Here is a 23689-nt window from a genome sequence, read left to right on the forward strand (position 1 = left end):
AGAGAGATCTGAGTGCTTTTGTTGGTCAGAGAGGTAGAGCAAAGATGTCGGCGGTGAAAAAAGAGGCTTCCAAAGGGATGTGGGCAACTGAGGTGAGGCCAGATTGAGGGTTTTGTCTGAAACCCATGGGTTTTTATTTTCATTTACATTAGGTTAAAAATACGACAAAACAGTGAACCGAGGGGAAAGGGTGCCTTGCCTCGTCTGGACAGGAGATGGTGGACATAAAACGGGGATGGAGGTTCAAATCAAAATCCGTGTGGGGATGGAGGGTGGAATTTTGAGACTGGTGGGGATGGAGACCTTGTCCCTCCCCCTCGATCCACTGTCAACCCTAAGTGTGAGGGTTCTGTTTGAAACCCATAACACAAGTTTTTATTTTCATTTACATTAGGTTAAAAATAGGACAAAAATAACTTTAAAAGCCATGTCACACAGTTGACTGTGTCCAATTTTATCAACCCCATGTCTGTGTGATGTCATTGGGACAAGTGTGTTGTATCGCGTGTCTGTTTGTGTCATGCATGACACTGAACCATTTCCACGTTTCTCTGTGACATTGAGTGAGTTGAGTGTTCATCAAATTCTGACTCCAAGGTGTTGATTCCACGGTGGTAATATTGAATAAAAAAATATAACAAAACACAAAGCTATTACATGTAAAAGAAATGCAATTTAGGTTGGATCTTGATTCAGATCAACTCAAGATCCGACTTAAAATATTGATCTGAATCCTAAAGTAATCCGACTGAACAGATCTGAATGTACATTTAGATTTTGCGTGAATGATCCATATCCAAAAATAGCATGTTGGACACAAATTGGATCCACCTTAGTCCCAAGCTCATTGGGTCCTCCTTGCCCACCAGAGAGTACACTCAGCTTAGACCTTGCAGCCTCATAGGTTTCAAACTCGTGACATCCTTTCAAGTTGTTAACCTTCACAAGTTGCCCCTACTAAGTCAGCGGAGCCCTCATGGGTCCAACCCAAATAATTAAATCAGACCTATTTCATTATTGTTTAACCAAAGTTTAAGTTGGAATAAGGCTTCTTGTGATTATCTGATTCGGAACTGGGCTTCACCCCATAAGATTCCAAGCAATTGGTAACCTGTTCATTTAGTAGTCCCAACCCGTACCAAATTGGATATGTTCTGGTTTCATAATAAAAACAAAGGTTAAGTTACTTATAGGGATCCAAATGGATCATATATGGATCACAACTAAATACATAAGAAAATTGGATCCGGATCAGGTTGAAGCAGTAAAAAAACATCTTCCTGACATGAGGCTAGAACGAGTAATTCCCACAAAATGCCTTTGTTCGTGGTACAATGACTTTCACTGAGATCTGAACTAGAAAACCTTAATTAAGATGTACTAGTTGATGTTGGAGAATCTTGAAGAGGGTTCATTATGTACGGGTTAGGTTGACCCTCACGAGACATTGTACCAGCCTTTTGAAGAGCAAGTCTAGTTTTAGATTTTTATCAAGTTTGGATCTCAAAAATAGTCTCTGATAGAGTTATTACCTGAATTTTATGGTATTGGGTCTACTGAAATTTGGTAAAAATCTATTGATTTTCATATGAAAATAGAAAATCACTACAAGAAAAATGCTAATTAGCGACGGACATTTGCGACGGACAAAATCCATCGCAAATTGGCGACGGAGTAGCCAGAGAAAGATATTCGTCGCTAAAATATCATTTATTTATGATTTTAGCGACGGAAAATATTTTGTCCGTTGAAACTTAGCGATAGATCAGCGGTAGAACTATTATGTCGCTAAGTCGTCGCCAAATAGCGACGACTTAGCGATGAAATTTGGCCATCGTGAATCCGTCGCTAATTTCCTTATAAATCTATAATTTCCCCCCTTTCTTTCTCTTTTCTGTTTTGTCTCTGCCGAGTTTCCCCGGCCTGCCTCCCGTCTACCCCCGGCTCGCCTAATTCCGTCCCCCCCCCCGCCGCCCCTTGGTCGTCGCCCGACGCTCCCCCATCACCCAACACTCCCCCTTCGCCGACGCACAGGTAACCCCCGACTCCCCTATCTCTTTCTGCCGACCTCCCCCTTCGTCGACATCGGATGCTCAGTCCGACCATTATATTTTTCGCCGGGGAGGGGCCGAGCCCCCTCTCTGTGTTACGGGAGTCACGGGAGGGGCTCAACCCCCTCATGTTTTTTTCGTCAAGGAGGGGGTGTTACGGGAGTCGCACGAGGGGCTTGGCCCCCTCCCTATGTTTTTTTCATTAGGGAGATGTCGAGCCTCCTCCTTGTATTATGGGAGTCGTGGGAGAGGCTCGGCCCCTCCCTATGTTTTTTTTGCTAGGGAGGGGTCGAGCCCCCAACCTGTGTTAGAGGAGTCGCGGGAGGGGCTCAACCCCCTCCCATTTTTATTTTTATTTTTATTTTTGTCAAGGAGGGGTCGAACCCCCTCCCTATTTTGTTTTGTATATATATGTTTTGCAGGTACGTTGTTGAGCTAATTGCGTGATGCTTAGTGCTAAGCATCACATGTGACTAAAAATGCAATACAAAAAGAAACAAGAAAAAAATACAAAGGCAAAAGCAATTCAAATCGGGTAAATACCCGTGGTAAGTGGTGCAAGCACATCACATGTTATTTAATTTATTAGATGCAACACTTTTCTGTTCACACACTCACTTAGTTATGGATATCTAGGACTGCTTTGATAGAGTTTGGAGATCATGCTGAGCATGATTTTAATGTATGAGAATAGAAGTGTTCATATTTTGGGAGTACGAATTTCATGCTAGGCATGGTAGTAGTTAGTAGAATATTGGAGTGTGTTTGCCGCAGGTACATGTTTGATATTGTTTTAATATGAATGATTTGAATATATTACAATGTTTGATGTGTCTGTATCTATGCTTGCATGAACTTATTTTCCATTTGATTATGTATTTCATGTGAAATTGTATCATGATTTTTTTGTTCAAATGAATGTATCATTTTATGTAATGTGATTTTAAATTTCTAAATATCCTCGTGATGTGTATAAATATGATGTGATGGTGTTACACACAAAAATCTACGTATTACTTTAGACAAAAAATTACTCACAAAGAATTAATAGATAAATTAGATATTTGTTTCATCATAGCATTATTGAGATTCTCTTTTAACTGGTGATGATAATATCTGTAATATTATAGGAAAAAATGGCTACAAACCGTAAATTGATGTACCGTAGGATAGTTGATAATGAGGTGTCGCATGAATATATGGAGTTTGAATGTATTGCATGATGTTTTTTATTTGTTAGAATATGGTTCGTGGAGATCACAGTCATCGAGCACCTAGTGGTAGCCAGTCTGAGCCTTCATCTTCACGAGCTGCTTTGATAGGTATATCATTTAAATAATTGTATACTTGATTAGTTTAAATGTGCATTGTGTAAATTTCTAACACATTGTTCTGTAGGTGTTGTTTCGTCTACACATGACCCACCTACGCCGGATGCAGGGTCTTCTCAGTGTGACCCACGATGAGTAATTCAAATAGTGTATATCCATAGTCGACCATAAGTATTTCATTGTCACTTGTCCAATACTTAACTTATAAAAAGTATATATTAACAGTTGATTGTTAATGTGTATCAATTCATGTGCAGTGCGAGGTTTGAGCAGCAAGAAGTAATACAAGAAATTACAAAGTCATTACTGCATCATCTTCTAGGACCAGTAGCACAATGGAAAAAGTACTCGAGAGAGGTGTTGGACAGTTTAATGTCCTCATTCATGATATGCAATCGTTTATCATAACAAGAAGTGTTTCATATTTATGTGTGTTAACTTTCTGAAAGTATTTGTAGGCTTCCTATCGCTTCTCGACTGCAAACGAAGAGAAAGATGTGAGGGTAGTGTGGCAGAAGGTAGCTGTCAATCGATTTGCTGACATGCTGCACAATATGAAGATTGCAGCAAAAAAAACAGTTGGTGGGATAGCTGATCCACTGCATTGGAAGGGTCATGAGTCTTCTACTATCAGGAGAGATTATTGGGAGGGCATGTGCGATAAGTGGGCGAGCAATGAATTTCGAAACCGCTCATCAAAGGCTGCACAAAACTGAGCGAAGATGCCCGATGCCTATCTACACATAGGTGGATCTAGGACTTTTGGGAGCTACCACAAGAGAATGGTAACTCATGAATATATATATATATATATATATATATATATATATATATATTGTCAAGTTTGTAAATATTTCAGCATACTTATTAATCAATTTTTTTATCATTTAACATTGCAGGAAGTAGAAAAAAGAAACATTATGCCTTACAAGGATGTGTTTGTTGAAACACATAAACGTAAGAGCACGGAAGATTTTGTATTAGAGAAGGCGAGAGCGATATCGGTATGTATTTATTGTATTAATAAACATTATAATATACAAGTTACTTTGAATTACGTTATTATAAACATTGTAATTCTAAATTATTAATTCATATTCTAATCATTACTTTGTGGGAGTCATATGAGCAGCAAATGGTACAATGATATGACAATGACTCCACTCAGCATCCGCCTTTTGATCCTGCAGCATGGGTGACTGCAACTGGTGAACCCAAAAAGGGTTATATGTTTGGGTTTGGGAGTAACATGAACACCACACCAGTCGTTGCCTCCTACAGCCACAGCTCTTAGAGTTCTCACACCAGCATCAACTCCCAACGTCCAAATGACCCTTCTATATCTTGGGATGGTGTCTGTCAGCGTCTTAAGAAAAAGATGCAAAACTTTTTAAATGAAACCATTCTCAACATTTTCCGTAATGAGTTATGCAACTTTTTTTAGGACAAGAGAACTTCGTCTGCATTCAACATGAGCTCAGGTGCTCGTCAGGTATAAAAATTCATGTCATTTGTTTCATGTCGTTAGATTTTACTAGTATATGTATGATTGAATACATATATGCATGATTGTCTCACTATGAATTTTTTTGACATCTTATAACACATATATGCATGATTGATTCACTATAATTTTTTTTGACACCCTAATAACACATATACGCATGATTGAATCACTATGAAAGTTTTTTTACAACCTTATAACACATATATGCATGATTTAATCACTATAAAAAATTTTGAAAAACCTTAGAACACATACAAGTATGCTTTCATCACTATGACAACCTTAGAACACATATGAGTCTGATCTTAGCATATATGAAAGTTTTTTAATGCCTTAGAACATATATGACTCTGATATTAGCATATATGAAAGTTTTTTAATGCCTTATAACACATATGAGCCTGATATTAGCATATATGAAAGTTTTTTAATGCCTTATAACACATATATGCATGATTGAATAACTACAAAAAATTTTGACTGCTTTAGAACATGATAGGCATGATTGAATCACATATAAAGTTTTTTGACTGCCTTAGAACACATATAAGCATGATTTCATCACTATGAAAGTTTTTTGACTGTCTTGCAATACATATATGCATGATTGTGATACATAACACATTTATTTGACAGACTTATATACTATATATGCATGCGTGAATCACTGTAAAATTCTTTGACAAACTTAAAACACATATCTGCATGATTGAGTCACTATACATTTTTTTTTCAGTCTTAGAACACATATTTGAATTCTATAAATGTCCTTCAGTTTATTGCTATTCTTTGTGTCATTCAGCCATTTACTTTGTTGCATTAAATTAGGTGCATTGCATATAATTTATTTCATTAAATTTTCTTTATAAATACTAACATTTTTTTTCTCTTGTAGGATGCTGAAGATGATCAGCGTAGAAGAACTGATGGAGGCATGGAGGGTGGCGCAGATCGACAAAATGAAGAGGATGATGCCCAGAATCTTGACGAGGATTAGATTCATTTGTTTAATTTCTTTGACATACTTGTAACTAATTATAACTTGGCAATTACTTATTTGATTGTTAAAGTTTGCCTAATTTAGAACTTGTGTTAAATTTGTTCCACCTGTATATGTATTTTTTATGTGTGTTTTCTTTTTTATAAGCAGGTTATATGAATTGTATATAAAAAAAAAATCTTGAGTTTCAGAAAAATTAAAAAAAATATATATATATATTTTTAAAAAATTAGCGACGGATTGACGATGGATATTATTCGTCGCTACTTTGTCGCCAATCTGAGGCAGTCGTCAGTTTGCGATGGAATTTAAGCCATCGCTAATGGTTGATGCCAATTTGGCAACGACCATTAGCGGCAGATACGTATCTCTCATTAAATAGTAGTGATGGATTAAATTCTGTCGCATAACCAAAATTATCGGTGGTGACCTTAATGGACATGTAGGCATTAGTAGGGATGGATTTGAGAGTATCCATGGAGGCTATGGTATAGGAGAAAGAAACGAAAGTGGAGAAAGGATTTTAGATTTTGGTTTGTCCTATGATATGATCTTAGCAAACACTTGGTTTAGGAAGAGAGAGTCTCACCTAGTAACATTTAAAAGTGGGGTTAATACGAGTCAGATAGATTTTTTCTTACTTAGAAAGAGAGATAGTGGTTGTTGCATCGATTGCAAGGTTATACTGAGAGAAAGTGTAGTTACACAACATAGAGTCTTAATTTTAGATCTTAGAATTAGAAAATGCCACAAAAGAGATAGACATAGGATAGATCCTAGAATTAAGTGGTGGGCACTAAAAGAAGCTAAACAAAGAATGTTTGTGGAGCAGGAAGTTAAGGAAGTTGATTGGTGTCTCAATGAGGATTCAAAACCAATGTAAAATAAGATAGCGAGTGACATGAGAAAGGTGGCTAAGGAGGTATTGGGCGAGTCTAAAGGCGGTGCGCCGCTAGGTAAGGATACATCATGGTAGAACGAGGATGTCAAATTTGCTATTAAGATTAAAAGAGAGTGTTATGGAAATCTAAGTAAGAGTCGTGATAATGAGAATTTGGAGAAGTATATGATAGCAAAGAAGAAAGCTAAAAAAGTAGTTTGAAACACGAGGGATAAGGTATATAAGGAGGTTTATGACAAGTTGGATACCAAAGAGGGCGAGAAAGATATTTATAGGCTTGCAAATATGAGAGATAGAAAATCGAGGGATCTGGGTATGTTTAGATGTATCAAAGATGAAATACAAAGGGTTTTAGTCAAAGATGAGGAGATTAAGGAGAGATGAAAAGATTATTTTGATAAGCTATTTAGTGAAAGTCATGCTCAGGATCTTGGAGACTTCTCTATTCCTTTTCATGAGATGAATCGTGACTTCATACACAAAATTCAAAAGAAAAAAATTACAGAGGCTTTGAAGAAAATGAAATCAAGAAGGGCAGTTGGCCCAGATGGTATACCTATCGAGGCTTGGAAATGCTTGGGTGAGAAAAGTTTAGAATGGTTGACAAATCTTTTTAACAAGATTTGGCAGACAAATAAGATGCCTAATGAGTGGAGGAAGAGTACTTTGGTGCCTCTATATAAGAAAAAGGGTGATATACAAGATTGCACAAACTATCATGGTATAAAACTCACGAGTCATACTATGAAACTTTGGGAGAGGGTGATTGAGTATAGGTTGAGGAAGGTTGTCATGATATCGGAGAATCAATTTGGTTTTATGCCTGGAAGATCAATTATGGAAGTTATACATCTTCTTAGACAACTTATTGAGAGATATAGAGAGAGGAACAAATATTTGCATATGGTTTTTATTGATTTAGAGAAGGCATACGATAGAGTACCTAGGGATGTTCTCTGGTGGACAATGATGAAGAAAGGTATTTCTCTCAAGTACATTAGTATAATTAAAGATATGTACGAAGGAGTAGTAACCAATGTCCGCACTTGTGGAGGGGTGACAACCAATTTTCCTATAACGGTTGGGTTACATCAAGGATCTGCATTAAGCCCTTTCTTATTTGCTATAGTGATGGATGAGCTTACGAGATCAATTCAAGAAAATCTGTCGTGGTGTATGTTGTTTGTTGATGATATTGTTTTGATTGATGAGTCTAGAGCTGGGGTTAATGCTAAGTTAGAATTGTGGAGACAGACATTGAAAGCAAGAGGTTTTAAGTTGAGTAAGAGTAAGACAAAATATATGAAATGTCGGTTTAGTAAGCAACGAAGTAGTGATGGGAGTGTAGTGAAGTTTGGTGAGCAAGAAATACCGGTGGATGACTGTTTCAAATATTTATGATCTATCATTCAAAAGTATGGAGAAATTGATGGAGATGTAAATCATAGGATAAAGGTTGGGTGGATGAAATGAAAAAGTGCAACTGGAGTGTTGTGCGATCGTAGAATGCCATTGCGATTGAAGGGAAAGTTTTATATGATGACAATTAGGCTCGCTTTACTATATGGTACATAATGTTGGGTTGCCAAGAGATCATATTCAAAAAATGAGTGTAGCTGAGATGTGTATGCTTAGATGGATGTGTGGAAATACAATAAAAGATAAGATTCAAAACGAGGAGATACGTAAGAAGGTAGGCGTTGCATCCATTGAAAATAAGATGAGAGAGAATCGTTTACGTTGGTTTGGACATATTCGGCAAAGGCCTAATGATGCTCTAGTTAGAAGGATGGAGAAATGAGAAAATATATTAGTTAAAAAAGGTCGGGGTAGGCCTAAGAAGACTTGGATGAAGATGATAGGAAAGGATATGAATGCTTTGAACCTCACCGAGGAAATGGCATTGGATAGAAATTATGATTGGAGGAGAAGGATTCATGTGGAAGACCCAGAATGATTTCCTTTTTTGGTTCATATCGCCAACCCCAATTGTTTTGGGATGAAGGCGTACTTGTTGTTGTTGTTGCATAACCAAATTCAGTCTCTATTTAGCGACAGATTAACGACGGGCATGATCCGCCGTCAATCCGATGCTACCTAACGACAGATAAATTCTGCCACAGTTTAGCGACTAGGATTATGCGACGGACGTTATCCGTCGTTAATCCATCACAAAGGCCGTCACTAACATATTTAACGACGAATTAGCAACGACGTAGCAACTGATAGCGTCCATCGCTAATACGCATATTTCTTGTAGTGAATCAAGTCCAGTTAAATCCCAATTATCATTTAAAATCCCATTAAACCAGATTGTAATTGTTTCATAATTGGCCCGGATCATAATATATACTACCTGGATTTGATATCAAGGATTAGATCTGACTCAAACTTGGGTTGGATCTGGTTTGGGGGTTTCACCTAAAGAATCAAGATCCAGTGTTTAACAACAAAAACCATTCAAATGATTATTTGTTGAGTCATAATAAGCGTTAAATTGATCGGTGCTATATTTGAAGATGTCCTCCTCTTCATCTATATCCAAATCCAAAAGTTTTTTTTTTATTATTATTGCTATTCAAGGAGAAACCACCATTATGGTCCAGATGTCTGGTGTGTTGTATTAAGTAAAAAAAGCACAAGAGCGTATATCTACATTTTGGAGAGATCTCATATTTCATTGGATTTAGAGATAACAAAAACAAAAAACTTGGTTACAACGAACACAATGTTGACGAGCTTTGGATCTAATCCATCTGACCATAATAAGTCTAACTGACCATTTGGTCCTTGTCTACCATTTGACTGTTATCTGTTTCCAGAATTATCATTTGATTGTTACCATTTTACTGTTATTATCTTTTCAGCGTAAGTCAAGATACAACAAACTCCTCCAATAGCTTCCTTGATTGTCGACATTTATAGTTATTATTTTTCCTCAATTTGGAGCATGAGGATTCAACATGCCTAACTTGCTGACCAAATATTTGAATTAATTCTTATCAACCGCTTTTGTCAAGATGTCTGCTCTTTGAAGTTTGCTTGAAACGAATTTGGTTCATAAAATGCCATTTTGTATTTTTTTTTTCTAATAAAATGATAGTCGAGCTCGATCGGTTCGCTCATGAAAAACTGGGTTAGTTGTAATGTGTAAGGTTGACTGATTATCACAGTATAAATGAGTTGGTTATGGATAAAGAAAACTAAGATCATTAAGCAGTTATTTTAACCATGTGATTTCAATGGTTGCAACTGTCCTTGATTAATATTTTGCTTCTTCTAAAGAACGGGATATCGTGGCCTGCTTTTTAGTGTTCCAAGAACTTGTGCTTTATCCAAAAAAAAAACTATAGTATCAGTAGTGGATCTTTTAGTGAATGGACAACAGGCCCAATCTGAATCTGAATAATAGAAAATTTGAAGGGTACTTTTTGAACTTAATAAGATACCTTGCGCTAAGGGTGCTTTTTATAATATGATAAAATAGTTTTGCGTTAAAAAAAAACTGATAAAATACTGACCTCCACCATTAGGTATGTACCCTTCTTATAAAAGTGTCTTTAGCAGCGGTCATGACGGACGCTAGAAAGGTCAGTGGCAGTGGTGACCACTGACCACTGGTGAAGGCTATTTTGGGGGGGATTTATGTGCACCATCTGCTTCTGAGCTTTGCTCGACAATGAGTTCATTCTCGAGCATAGCAACACTTAATTTAGTAGCATTTCTCCCATAAAGATAACTTTGCCTGAGATAGCCTAAATCATCATTTTAAAGCCATCCTTAATACCCCCCTCCCCCCCCCCCCCCAAAAAAAAAGTCATTCTTGAGATAAAATAATAATAATAATAATAATAATAATAATAATAATAAACATGGCCTCAGTATTACTTTTGAATTTTACATTTTCCATCAATGGGTTCCGAAGGATGTCATGGTAAGGTATCATGACTTATCCTGTGGCAATTGTTTGGAGAGAAGGTGCTGACCCTTTCGTCCCAACTTTTGACTCCTACAGGATGTGCACAGATTTTTTTAACTTGGTAAAAGCTTGGGTGTCGATTACCCCACCTAAGGTTTACCTCACAAGGTGTAGGTTGGCTACGTTTGGTTGTGTTTTTGAAAAGTTTTAAAAGAAATTCACTTTTAAAATCTCATGAGAATTCAAATTTCACGAGACTTCATGAAAAAGTAAATCTCATACTTTCTAAATATCACTTTTGGGTTTTCTACCAACTCACTTTTCATTAGTCTTGTTTTTGAAATCTTGTACCAAAACAATTATGTTTGGTTGCTTTTGAGGTACTGTTGGAACGAGATTCACTTTCTAAAATGTATTAAGAAGTGAATTTCATGTTATTGGACCAAACTTACCCTAAGGTATGTTTAATGGCTTGTCCAGGGTTGGACGAAATGAACGAAAAAAACGGAATAGAACATTAGTTATGTTCGTTCCGTAACAACTATTTCAAGTTCAATGTTTGTTTGGATCGTACTCAAATGCTATGTTCTAAATGTTCGTTGCTTGATGGCGATGTGCGGGCAACTTGAACAGTCATAGATAATGGGTCAAATTACTTTGTTTTGGACCGTATGACCCGATTCGTCCACCATTTTACATGTTTTAACAAGTTTGTTATGGTTTTTTGTCGGGATAGGGATCTAATTATGAAATTATATCTAAAATCATAAATTTTTGCCTTGAATATGGATTTGAAATTGGATTTTTGCCTCAAATATGGATCTTGAATGCGATTTTTGCTCCACATAAGGTTCTCAAATTAGTTTTTTGCCCCAAATATGGATCTTGAATTGAATTTTTATCCCAAATATGTTTTTTTGCCTCGAATATGGATCTAGAATTGGATAGTTGACCCGAATATATGCTATGCTCTCCCTCTTCTTTGGAGAATGAGCTGCTATAATGTACTATGATCCGATCTGAAACAAGTTCAATTTTAGATCTGATGATTTAAACAGATTAACACATACAATAGCTAACACATCGAAAACAAAGGATTATTCATAACATGACCTTAATTCATCTGCAAAAATTCATACAAAAGAGTATAAAAGATATATCAACAGCTTTGTCTATCTTTAACTAGAAAAAAGGAAAGATCCCATGTTTGTCTTGAGACTGGACAAATGAGGTCATTAACACTAAAATTTGGAATTCAGCCATCCAAAAACACATTTCTAAAAAGCACAAACTGCTTGAACAAGTCTTACTTGCAAGATGTTGTAAGTCTAATCTAACCCATTCAGTATTTTTATGTTTGCATTCATAATCATCACCATTGATCACAAACACCTCATTGTAACTTTGCATTTGATGACAAGACAATAAGTTTTCTATTTAAATAACCTCAAATATAGCCCTGCCATAATTAAAACTAATAAAGATAATGGTTAATTCAAAAACAAAACTGCTCAATTAGTCTAACAAGAGCATACAGAAATAAATGAAATAAAACCTAAACAGACGTAAGTGAATCAAAGAACAAAAAAATTTGTAGAAGCAAAAAATATGAAACAGATTAATGTGCAAGAATAAATGGGCACAAATTAGACTTCATACTTAAAAAGGTGGTGGAGGGCTCCAACATATTTGAGTCATTTCTTTTCTTCATTATTATCTGCAATATATCATATTATCAGCTAATACAAACTTTGTTCGTGCTCTCCTAGGTTTATATTTTTACATGATATGTTAGAGCTTGAGAATTTTTTCACCATTCTAGTAAATTAAATCAATCACTGATCATAAACTAAATGTTAAGTTTTCATGTAAAGCACATTGTTCATATCTGCAATTCACCATCAGATAGACATTTTGAAGTCCTTGCAGGATGTGCCCAATGGACTTGCCATTTATATTGCAAGAAGCTCAAAATTTGTACTCACATTTGCAAAAAGGATGCATAAACCTAAATCATAAACCATTTTCAGAAAATTCTGTGCTTGGACACTGCCATAATGGTAAGATTCTAATAACCCCCATAATATGATATGTCTGAATGCTTGAGAATTTTTTCACCATTCTAGTAAATCAAATCTATCACTGATCAGAAACTAAATGTTCAAGCTAAATGTTCAAGCTCAGCTCATAGTTCATTGTTTATAATTCATAGTTCATAATAACAAGAAAACTAGATAGAGAACTTTACAGTTCATAGTTCATAATAACAATGGAAACAATTCATATGATTGTCAAGCAATTGTCATAACAAAAGGATCCTTAAGACAAAAACCTTGTTGATACACTAGGATCAGCCACATGCACGATTAGATCATAACGATGACATTCACACAAAATTGGGTTTTTTTCAAACAAAAAAATAGGTGTGTTCCTAAGAGCCCTCTTGAAGCTCACCAATGCTTCCTTGAACAATTGGTGGTAGTAGAGCACCCGACCGATGGCCATATGCTCGTCGAAAGCCTCCTCTCTTGATCGGCACCGGACAGCTCTGCTCCCGAGAGCCCTCAAATCCTTCAGAAAGACGGCGTATTCTGGCTCACTCTTCTCCAAAAACACACTTTTCACACCACCACTCTCTGAATCTAACCCCAATTCCCTCAACCAACCAGGGTCTGAGAACACATCCCACACAATTCTCCCTTGATTTTGCCTGCTTCGCCTTCAACCTCTGGATAATGATCTTCAAATAGTCGATGATCTTCCAGGTATCGTCAAAGGCGATGTCGTGGTTCGATGACGAAGCCCTATTTCAGGTGGGTCACTGAGCATGCCGCCTCCCCGGTGGCCCGCTCGTCGACAGTGGAGGAGGAGGAGGAGGAGGAGGAGGTAGATGAGATGATGGATTGGGAGGAGCAAAGCTCGAGGTTGAGGGCATCAAAATCTCTGTCAACGTTGTTGGAGGAGCGGGCGGTGTCAGAGATCGAAGAACTCATGGCGTACCCATCGAGAAACTTTTGTTCCTCTCATCCCTGTTAACAGGGAGAAGGGTGGAACGAAAAAACCATATGTATATGGACGCGACGGATGCGCATAACGTCATCCGCCGCGTCTAATGTTGGTTAGAAATCACTATTTTTAACAAGATTCTCGTCCAAAATCACGTTGGGAACAATGCATCAAACATGCCCTAAGTGATCTAGCTCTCAGCCAGGATTCCTCGCCAAAAAAACAAAACTTAATGTCGCAATAGTCTCACTATAAGTAGGGGTGGCAATCGGGTCGGGTTGGCGGGTCAGCATACCTCAACCCGAACCCGACCCATTTATTAAACGGGTCGGCTGTGGCAAACACGAACCCAACCCGTTTATTAAACGGGTAACCCGACACGACTCGCCAACCCGTTTAATAAATGGGTTGGTGGGCGGGCGGGTCGACCCGCCCGCCTAACCCGAACCCGACCCGTTTAATAAACGGGTTAGGTGGGTCGACCCGTTTATTAAACGGGTTAGTTTAAGCCCAACCCGAACCCGCCTAAGAGGCGGGTTGGCGGGTCGTGTCAGGTTTTGCCACCCCTAACTGTAAGGTTTGGGTAGGATAAAAAAAACACCCTAGATTGGCCACTAAAGCCGGAAAAACCTGGGTGGCCTTTGTTAACAAATCTTCCACGTATAATTGTGCATCCATGTTGATGCGGGACCCACAGCACGAGGAAGAAAATCATGATACGTGGCATCAAGTAGCATGAAAGGAAGGGAAGGTGCAAAACTTAGCCTCACGTAAATGAATACAAACGGTGGCCTTTTCTTTTCACCAAATTTAGTGATGGACTTGTTTATCTATCGAACCAACCCATGCTCTATCCATGAACAAAGAAAACTCTGCAGGCATGAAGACATATTTAATTCATTAAGAAATGTTTTTAATTAATATATTAAAATATATCTATTGTTTAAAAATTTATTAAAAACTATAATATTACTCATGCGTGTCATGGCATCTAACGTGGAGTATCCCTTAAACCCAGGGCCTTAAATGCTGTTTCCATGTGACATGTTTGGATAACAGTTGACTGTTTGGGGGTTCAACTGGATGAGGTTTTTGATACATTCGGGTCAGATATCAAATATATCCAATCCATTGACATCCTTAAGCCGCTTGGCCTGGTTCCCAACCCTAGCTATAATCCAGCTCTTAAATTAATAATTGTCTTACACAAATTAAACCTGGTAAGTTTGATGGTTTATCGGGTCCATATATGAAATGCCCTTTGCCTTGGGAATTATTAACCTTACATTTTTGAACTATGAATTCAATGGGGGCCTATTTGGTGGACACATGCCAAATTTAGTTTTTGGCAAACTAGATTTTTTACAAAAAATTAGGCTTTGAGAAAACCTGATTAGCCAAAAAATATCAGTTTTTTAAAGCTGTTCGGGTGACCAAAAACCTAATTTTCAAGTTTTTGGTCACCAAAAACCAAAGAAAAAAAAAATAGAGCTAGCTATATTTGGACCAGCTACTAGTTAGAAAATGCCTGGGTTGGTGTCAACCAGTAAACACAACACCTAGTTAGTTTTTGAGTTACCCAACAGAAAACTTGAATCCCAAAAGCCAAGATTTGTTGGTAATATTGGATACATTTTCTATTTTTTGATAAGCGAGCTGGGGTTAGACAAGCCCCTGTGCCAGAATAACAGAAGCAGAGAGGATTACATAAAAGAATTAAAAAACAGAGGACACCAGTCAGGAGTAGGGTGTCAACGGGTCGGGTCGGGTTTGGTTTGGACCCAGATGGAACAGACCAGACCCCGATTTTTTTAGTATGGTATCAGGTCCGGATCCGTGTCTAATTGGATTCACCATAAGAGAAACCATACCCAGACCCGATGAAAACTACATGAACCAGACCCAGTAAAATACTATTTTTTTATTATTTTTAAATCAAATTTGTTTGGGTCTTAATCGGAACTTGGGTCGGACCTGGGTCTGGTATAAAATTTTACAAACTATACTCAGATCCATGTATTAATCAAACCTTCGGGTCTGGATCCAGGTCCTAATCGGGTCTTCTTATTTATCACCATACCTGGACCCTATAAGGTTTGCGTATGGGTAGAGTCCAAGTAAACCTGACTCGTCGACACCCCTAGTCTGGAGGCTTATCTTTCCAAGTTTGGATAACATTCGATACTTGTAAAGCACCCTCCAATTAGGGGTGGGCAACGGACCAATCAATTGATGGAATGGGCCTAATGCCATCATCCAAGATGGGTCATTGGAAAATATTTGGCCCATGGCCCGCTTCTTATGCCTGTGGGCTTAATCGACTCATTTTATTTTTAAACTCTGACCATACAGATGTGATCTATGTACTTGATTTTGCTGTTTAAGTATTCTATTCCAACACATGGGTGGGTTTTATAAGGTTGGAAAAATCCAAGGTCTAAAATCTTTGTAAATTTTGTTAGGCTCCAAATATCATTTTTTGGTAAAAAAACACATGATCTAGGTGTGAATTCTTCGTAAATCAACGATGCCCAAAACATTTATAAGGTCAAAACTACCAAAAAAAATACCAAAAGAACAAAAAAAACCCATCAAAGCAGGTATCTCAGTCACCTAATGTTGAAGCATCTACGCTCTACTCTATATAGGTGCTTTAACATTAGGTGCGTGCCATACATGTTTGATGAGTTTTTCAAAAAAAAAAAAAATTTGATTTTTATTTTTAAAATTTTGATCGTAAAGATGTGATTTATGTACTTGATTTTATAGGGATCAATTGTTAAAGTATTTGATTCTGACACATGGGTGGGTTTTTATAAGGTTAAAAAAATCAACCATTAAAGTCTTTGTAAAAATTTTTTAGGCTCCAAACATTACTTTTTTCCATAAAAAACACATATTTTAGGTATAGATTCTTCAATCGTCCATGCCCAATACATTTATGGGGTCAGAACTGAAAAAAAAATACTGAAAAAGCAAAAAAAAACCCATCATACATGTATCACAAGCACCTAATGTTCAAACACCTAAGCTCTACTCTATATAGAGCTTAGGTGTTTGAATGCTTGCGATGCATGCTTGATAAGTTTTTCAGATTATTTTGTTTTATTTTTAAATTTTGACCGATGTGATCTATGTACTTGATTTTATAAGAATCAACTGTTGTAGTATTCGACTCTAACAGTTTTTATAAAGTTCAAAAAAATCAACTGTCCAAAATCTTTGTAAATTTTCAAGCTCTAAATATCATTTTTTCATTTAAAGCACGTGATCCAGGTGTGTATTCCTCGTAAATCAACCATGCACAACACATTTGTTGGGTCAAAACTGCGAAAAAAGTATCAAAATATCCCAAAAACCCATCAAGCTTGTATCACAAGCCCCTACTCTTTACTTTCTCTCTCTCTTTCTATATATATATTTCGGGCAACCGGCTTTGGGATGGGCCGGTCCATAGCCGTGGTTCGAGCTTAGCGAGGGCAGAATTTAAAGACCCAGGCCTGGCCCATGGCGCGGGCAGGCCGGTCGGGCCCGCTGGCTACCCGGTTCATTGCCCACCTCTACCGTCGATCATAATTATCTTAATGAGGGACGGTATAGTGTGATTTTAATGGGATATTACAGACCGACTCATTGACGATTTATTGTCATTTAATATAAAAATTAATAGCTGGGGGGTATTTTCGGCACGGGAGATTGATTTATTAGCGGGTTTAATGAAATTACCGACTCGCTCAGCCGCAGCAGTCAATGCTTCCACCTCACTCAAATTACTAAATTGGCCTCAAGCTTATTTTCTGCAACATGTTTCATCTTATGAACTTGATTGAAAATATACACTAAAATTGGGGTTCGATGAATTGAGGTCACACTAAGGTCTCTGGTTCGATCCCCACCGGGGCTATTCCCCGGCTTGGTTATTCAAAAAAAAAATCATGTTAATGAGTTTGGGAGTGTGATGTTTTGCCGGTTATCAAACCTGAAAAAAAAGTATGCCAAAATAATATCTGAATTCATAAATCTATACCTTACCATTTTTTTTTTGGATATTTACACGGGCAAACTGCTTTGGATTTGCCTACTATACTTACGGTCACTATCCTGACAGCTTAAAATTCTGTGGGCTTACCCTTTATCCTGTCGCCATGCTTCCCCTTGCACAAAAAATGACACCCATGAGATTTGAACCTAGACCACCTGCCTAGTGGCCTAGGTCCCATCCCACTATCAACTTGCCCCGACCAAAACATGTACTCACAAAGCCCATAGGAATATTAGGTCAATGGGAATATAGAGAGAGAAACAATACTCACAATGCCCATAGGAAGATTAGGTACACTCGATTTTGTCATAATCTCAAATATCAATCTCATTCTCGTTTGGAAAGTTTCGAGACACAAGCTTTGCGTAGGAATAAGTTGAGGAACATAACTCACAAAGCCCATAGGATGCCAAAGTCTTTAGTAGAACGACATGGTTGGGAGCTCTATTATTTGATTAATATAACCCTATAGATGTGTTCAACATATTAAATTTTATTTTTTGATTTGTTTATAGGAATCATTTGTTCAAATATTATTGATATAAAAATATGATTTTGATCATGTATATCATATCCACTGGGCTTAATCTACATCAATAAAGAAAGCATGTGTGTGTAACTTTAACAGCATTCAACTGCTTGTAATAATGGAAACGCTCTTAAAAATACTGGCATTTTGTTATTATATAGTTAATGTTTTAGGTTAAAAAATTATATTATATTATTTTTAAAATATATATTTAAAATTTTTATTCACTGTATTATTAAAATAGATAAATATGTTAAAAAATACCATTAATCTTTTCATATTTTGATCATTCCAATCAAATAAACACAGGTTGATTCATTTGTTCATGGAGGCATCTCAGGGAACGTTCACCAAATCAAGGCAAAAAATGTTCATTTCAGATACTTGAAATATTTGCATGGAGGGGGTGCCTGTGGTCCAAAAAGGCCAATCTTTAGGTTCTGAACAGTGGTGAAAAGTCCATGTGACCATACTCTTTTAAAATAGGAATTTTTTTCAAAAAAAACATTAAAAAACTAAATAGAGACAAACCGACAACACCACCCTTCATAAATTGCCCATATTTCTCAATACCTCCAACGTGATTTCTTCTGCTATTTACTCCCTCCAATGTGCTATAAATACACATGCATCTTCCCAAGACATTGACAAATTCCCATCTTTCTCTTTTGACTCGCTTCAGTCTTTTGCTTTCTCTCACAGTGTCCCATGATGGGGCTTAGGACTCTTCTCAGAGTAGCAGCATTCCCCACTGTTGTTTTCTTCTTCATTCATCTCATTCTAGTTGGTGCTGCATTGGATGACCTTGATGGTAATGCTCATTTTCACTATATATACGTTCTCTTCTTCTACATTGTCACTATCTCTTAAACTTATCCCACTATTGTGTTCTTGCTTTCCTTTGTTTTTAGTGAGTTATATGGTTAAGATTTTTCAAAGTTTTGGGGGTCTATTCATCATGGTTTCTGTGGGTTTTGAATATTTTTACACTTTTGATGTTTCTGTGGTACCCTTTTAAAATGTTGAGGTTTTGGGGAGTTCAGTCATTGTGGGTTTTGGATCTAAATTAGACAGTGTAGTTGTTTCTATGGTACTCCTGTACAATGTTGAGGCCTAGAGTCTCTCTTAGTAGTTTTGGATACTTTTGTAGTATTGCTGTCTGTATGGGTCCCTTTTTTGTTCCTTTTTATTCAGATTCACTAGCTTACTAGCTTCTGTGAAGTATGAAGATGTTAGATTCTAGTTTTGTTCCTTTTTATTCAGATTCATTACTTTACTTGCTTCTGTGAAGTATGAAGATGTTATATTCTAGTTTTGTTCCTGGAAGAAATGGGATTTTTGTTTTTTGTTTGAAGCGCACCTTTTCCTTTTCTCCCGTTTTCCACTTTCTATTGTTGTTAGATTTCTTGTAGTTTTTGTGGGTTTTATTAGTGAAAGATAATGTAGAAATGACATTTTTGTTTTTTGTTTGAACCTCACCTTTTCCTTTTCTCCCGTTTTCCACTTTCTATTGTTGTTAGATTTCTTGTAGTTTTAATGGTCTTTATTAGTGAAAGATAATGTAGGTACTGACTTTTGTTCTCTTGATGAATAACAATGCATTCCGAGAGTCTCCTTCATCTTCATCTTAAGAAAAAGAACACTGTTTTTTCTCATTGCTAGGTCTTTCCTTCGATTATATATATGAAACCATATTTTCAACTTCGAGAAAGAAAAAAAAGAAGTGTTGTTCCTTTTTAGGATGTTTTAGGCTCATTCAATCTTTTTTTACTTGGTAAATGCAACCTCTGTCTTTTAACTCGAATGTGGTCCTCACGCATGTTTAACAAATATTGGTGATATTTTGAAAATGTTGTGATTTTATTTTGATATCCTGTTTTAAAAATAGTGTTTTCATTGTGATAATACCGCGATAGAAAAAATTCTTTTGTATTTGTTTCATTTTTTTACTGTTACATATAGTATTCTTTTAATTTTTTATATGTACCGTTATTTTCTTGAGATTTTTTCTGGCGATTTTCCTCTCCAAGATTTTCCAAAGAGCGAGATTTGGGAAATTAGTTTTCACAAAGTACCTTGTGTTCTGTTTTCTCATTTTTCTTTTCTTATCCCTCTCGACTTTCTCTCTTCTTGATACAAGGACTGCGTGTTTGTAGAGCATGTTTTATATGGAGTTTTCCTTTCTGCGTAGGTCTTCTTCCTAATGGGAACTTTGAAGAAGCACCAAGTCCTTCAAATCTGAACAAGACTGTGATCATAGGCAGGTATTCTCTGCCCAAATGGGTGATCCATGGCATGGTTGAGTATGTCTCACCTGGGCTGCAGCCCGGTGGCATGGTCTTCCCCGTGCCGCACGGCACTCGAGCAGTCAGGCTTGGCAATGAGGCCTCAATCTCCCAAGCAATCCCGGTGAAGCCAGGGGCTCTGTACTCCCTCACCTTCAGTTCTTCAAGAACATGTGCACAGGATGAGGTTCTGAGGGTCTCAGTCCCACCTCTAACTGGTGAACTTTCCCTTCAGACACTCTACAGCAGTGATGGTGGTGATACCTATGCATGGGGATTCAGGCCTACCTCTAACATTGCTCAGCTCACCTTTCACAACCCAGGGCTTCAAGAAGACCCTGCTTGTGGGCCCCTTCTGGATGCTGTTGCAATTAAGGAGTTAGCCCCTCCATTTCCAACAAGAGGTAATAAAAGTGACAATGCATTGCATTCCTATATTTTTTCAACGTGAAAGAGAGATGCGTCTTCTGATCAAATATTGGTAGTTTGTGTTTATGGTCCTTTTACATTGGTATTCTTATGCTTGTATTTGTGCTCTGGTTAGGGATGATGGTTTTACAGTGGTTGTACACCATATTTTCATGCATTTCTTGGACCATATTGAAGATTGCTGTCATTTTCTCTGCTTGAGCATTCATGTCAGTTTTTGGGTGTCAGTCATCTAGCCTTGATGACTATGGCCACTTGAACCATCTGAGTCTCAAGTTGGGATTGTGAACTCAAGTTGAGGAAGATCATAACTAGCATATTGATTGTGGGAGCAGAAAGTTTACACTCTCTATTTCATTTTAGGTTAATCTTCATAGCATATTTGGCTGATAAGTAATCAAGAATTTTCTATTTTGAATAACATGAAATGCAGCTTATTATTCCATGTTATTCAGACAACCATGGAGCACTACCAGTAAATAGATCACTAGAAATGTGTGATATCTCACCTTTTTTTTTGGGAAACAAGTGAAATCTCACATAGTTGCAACATTAAAAAACTCACATAATCTTTGTACCAACTATTATTTGATTCACATGCATATTTGTTCTTGTTATCTGTAAATTATCTGTGTTTTAAAGTCACTGCCTTTCATGTCTGTTTGCTCAGATAATCTAGTGAAAAATGGTGGCTTTGAAGAAGGCCCTATCATATTCAAGAACTCTTCCTCTGGTGTCCTCCTCCCTCCAAAACAAGAAGACTCAACATCTCCTCTCCCTGGTTGGATAGTGGAATCCCTGAAAGCAGTAAAATACATCGACACCTGCCATTTCTCAGTCCCTTACGGGCTTTCCGCAGTTGAGCTTGTTGCTGGAAGAGAGAGTGCCATTGCTCAGGTGATAAGAACAGTCCCCAACAAAGTATATAACATGACTTTCACAGTTGGTGATGCAAAAAACTCTTGCCACGGCTCCATGCTGGTTGAAGCGTTTGCCGGAAACCAAACACTCAAGGTTCCTATTGTATCCCAAGGAAAGGGTTGGTCTAAGACAGCAAGTTTCAAGTTCACATCAATTGGGGCGAGGACAAGGATCACTTTCTTCAGCTCTTTCTACCACACAAAGGCTGATGATCCTGCTTCCCTTTGTGGACCTGTTATAGATGAAGTTAGGGTTTTTCCAACCAAGTAACTGTTTCTATGTAACCGTAGGTTAGGAACAGAAGTTATTAGTGATAACATACTATCTAAACTTAGCCATTGGAGATTGTTGGTCATGACCTTGAACTTTTTCACTGTATTCTGTTTCCATGTACCTGTTATCATCAATCAAGTTGGAAATGTGATAAATTTGTCTCTAGTCAAACTTCTACTTTGTTTCCTGACTACAAATTAAACCTGTGTCAGATATCCTGCTTAGAATGGAAAGAATACCAATACAAGACGGGCTACAGGTCATCTATTTTGATACTGGGACCAGCACCACATTACCGATATTTATCCCATTACCATTAGTGATCAATTGCATCCTTGTCTAGGATGCTTGGTGCCTAATAACCAATATGAGCTTGTGGTTTGACCACAACTACAATCAACAACGAGTGCTTTGCAATCTTTTTCTCCACCAATTCAAATCTGGCCTTAGCTGGCTTGATAGACCTTTCTGCTGGCTAACACAGAAATAGATAAGAGGCATGTGCATTGTTCAGGTTAGACTTTATATATGTCTAAAATTGTCAGATGTTCAAAATGAGGGAAGGTGCATTGTCCACTCCAGCTACATGAGCTTATCCAGATCAAGTGTGGGATCACAGCTTTATGATGAGAGTCTATCATGCTGCAGAAAATGCCCTTTCTCTCCAAACTTTTACCACAAACAAATTACACCACATTGCAACCTTTAATCTATCATTCACTGCCTAGGTGGTTGAAGTTTTGTAACACTTCAAGTAGTTACTTTTCATTCCTTCACATTAAGGCTGTCTATATTGGTGGAGGGAATAAGCTATAATTGATAAAGAGAAAACATGAAGGAAGAAACTCTTTAGGGAAAATGAGGACATTATTTGCTCAAAAAGGTTCAACAATGCAAAGCTTGAAAATGGCATGGCTCTATTTGAGAACTGCATACACGCCTGTGGATTTACTTGCTTCAAAATGGAGTCTCCAAAAGCACATGTCATGTTTCACTCGTCCTATCCCCCAGAACTGTCCTTAACTGACAGTAAAGCCTCATTTTTTTCTTCGTGTTGGGCAAAACTGTTGTCCTGCTCAGGGTCTCCAGTTGTCTACTAGCTTGTTAGAAGAGCTAGGGTAAAACCATTGCAATGCAACATAAATAAATGTTTCATGACCAGTAAAAACAAACAGAATTAGCATCACACTAAGATCAAATGTCCATCCATCTGTTTGTTTTTCAAGTCTCAAAAGCTGGGTGAAGATGCTTTAAGCTTGGTTAGGATTTACGGCTGTCAACAAGTTGGGTATCTGACCCATCAGGGTGGACCCAAACCCCTGAAATAACAAGCAATTGGATTCTGGTTAGAGTTCGAGTTATGTCAGGTTGAGAAAATGGAAGCCCAAACTAGACCCATATAATTTAAAGGGTACATAAAATATATTTTCACATGAAAATACATAACATAACACCTAGGTCAACCGGATCGGTTCAGATATCCAAGAAATCCATC

The 23689-nt window shown here is 37.3% G+C and overlaps 1 pseudogene; it reads left to right on the forward strand.

Moving 5' to 3' along the window:
• The first annotated feature begins 18997 nt into the window (after window positions 1–18997).
• On the forward strand, window positions 18998–22191 carry LOC149832243 (protein TEEBE pseudogene; annotated as a pseudogene).
• Window positions 22192–23689: the final 1498 nt, after the last annotated feature.

The sequence above is a fragment of the Nuphar pumila genome, chromosome 7, assembly GCF_984573655.1.
Source record: "Nuphar pumila chromosome 7, dmNupPumi1.hap1.1, whole genome shotgun sequence".
In the NCBI taxonomy this organism is placed as follows: Eukaryota; Viridiplantae; Streptophyta; class Magnoliopsida; order Nymphaeales; family Nymphaeaceae; genus Nuphar; species Nuphar pumila.